The sequence below is a fragment of the Gavialis gangeticus genome, unplaced genomic scaffold (genome assembly GCF_001723915.1).
Source record: "Gavialis gangeticus isolate Ggan-Ray unplaced genomic scaffold, GavGan_comp1, whole genome shotgun sequence".
NCBI lineage: Eukaryota > Metazoa > Chordata > Crocodylia > Gavialidae > Gavialis > Gavialis gangeticus.
In genome coordinates, this window is record NW_017729032.1 from 161,653,960 (window position 1) to 161,656,227 (window position 2,268).

Consider the following 2,268-nt stretch of genomic DNA (forward strand, 5'->3'; position numbering starts at 1 on the left):
GGGGCGGGGCGGGGACGGGGACAGCGCCGGCCCGGCTCGGCTGTGCCTGGGCTCCCCCTGCGCCGGCTGCTGCGGCCTGCCTGCTCCCCGAGCATGAGCGGCCCTTTGGGGGGGTGGCTGGCCCCATCGGTGTGTCCCTGAACCCTCGAGTTGACGACCGGCCCGGGACAGTTCACCGACCAGTTCAGTGTTAACTCCTGATTGTCGACTGAGCCACTGACCCACGATCGTGGAGCAAACCGCCGTCTAGACCAAACCGTTGATCCATGATGGTTAATTTGACCAATGACCCCTGATCTTTGATTTGACCATTGACCCACAATCATTGACCAATCGTAGATTTGACCATTTGACCCACAATGATCATGATTTGACCCACAATCATAGACCAAACCATTGATCCATGATGGTTGATTTGACCATTAACCCACAATCATTGACCAAACTATTAACCTGCAATCATTGACCAAACAATCATAGATCTGACCCACAACGATCATGATTTGACCATTGACTTACAATCATAGACCAAACCATTGATCCATGGTTGTTGATTTGACCGTTGACCCTTGATCTTTGATTTGACCATTGACCCATGATTGTTGATTGGATTTCATACATTTCATAGACATTAGTGCTGGAAGGGACCTCATAAGGGTCCAGCCCCCTGCCCAGAGGGCAGGAAGTCAGCTAGGGTCAAAGGATCCCAGCAAGATAAGCATCCAAATGGACCATTGACCCATGATCGTTGATTGGATTCCATAGATTTGATATATTTCATAGATATTAGAGCTGGAAGGGACCTTGTATGTTTACTGAGTCTGGCCCCCTGTCCAAAGGGCAGGAAGTCAGCTAGGGTCAAAGGATCCCAGCAAGATATGCATCCAAATGGACCATTGACCCTGGATTGCTGATTGAGTCATTGACCCATGATCATTGATTTGACCATTTACCCTTGATCATTGACCAAACCATTGACTGTTGATCATTGATTTGATCATTGTCTCATGGTCATTGATTTGACCATTAACCCATGATCATTGGCCAAACCTTTGGTCCTCGATCATTGATTTGACTAGTGACCCTTAATCTTTGTTCAGTACCTAGGATTGTTGACCAAACCATTGACCCTTGATCATCAATTTGACTATTGATCCATGATCATTGATCCAACCATTGATCATTGATTGAACCATTGATTTAACCATATTAGCCCAGGACAGCCATGCAGATATGCTGTGCAATATCCCAGGATAACACCATAGCGCTTCATATCCCATGAATCTTTTTTTAGGACGTATTCCCCTCTGACAGATGTGGGCATCTGCATGATTGCGCTGTGTCCTGGGATAAGATGGCTTATCCCATGACAAATGTGACCTCCTTTTGCAGTTCTCATGACGTGGGGTAAGTCATAGAATCATAGAGAAGGACTAGAAAGAACCTCCAGAGATCTTCTAGTCCAAATCCCTACCTAAGGCAAGATCATCCCTAGCCAAACTATCCTATAAAAACCATAATCTAAACTCTGCATAAGTTTATCATAAACAAGTCTTCCCCCAGTCCCTCCCTGGCCCTGTCCTTTGTGTCTGCTCAAAGGTTGCCTGTCCCTCTGCCCTTTCTTTCTTTGCCCCAGGGGTAGACAAAATGGTGGATCTGGCTGGTGGCCAGACTCCATTTCCCAGCAGCCCCTGCCTGTGTTGCAGCAGCCAGTGTCCACGGAGACCCCAGCAGCCATGACATCCTGACAGCACAGGGCCAGGGTTTCCATGGAGACTGGCCCAAGCACCACTGGCAGGTGCATGGCTGGGTGGAGAGGTGCTCCGCAGCTGGGGCTGGGATGTCCCAGTGGTGACAGCATGGTCCGGAGACAAGGTAGAGCCATGATCCACTGCTTACACACCCCTACCCGGGGCATGCGGGCAGTGGACCACTGCTCTGCCCCAGCTCTGGACCACACCATCACCCACGCAAGATCTCAGCCCTGGAGCAACTCCCCACCCAGCCGCATCCCCTGCCAGCACTGTTGGGGCTTATCTCCATGGAAACCCTGGCCCCATGTTTCAGCCAAAATTTCATCTTGGACCATAGGAATCTTGAGTTATCTTTTTCACTTTTGCATCTGAGATAGTCATACAGATAGTCAGATAGTTCACTATTTAATGTTTAGTTTGAGTGCCTGCCCTATAGTTTAGAAGCATTACCCACAGCCTTCTAACATTAGATGCCCATTTCAGCACCATGACCAGAATATCTTGCTGTTGCTGC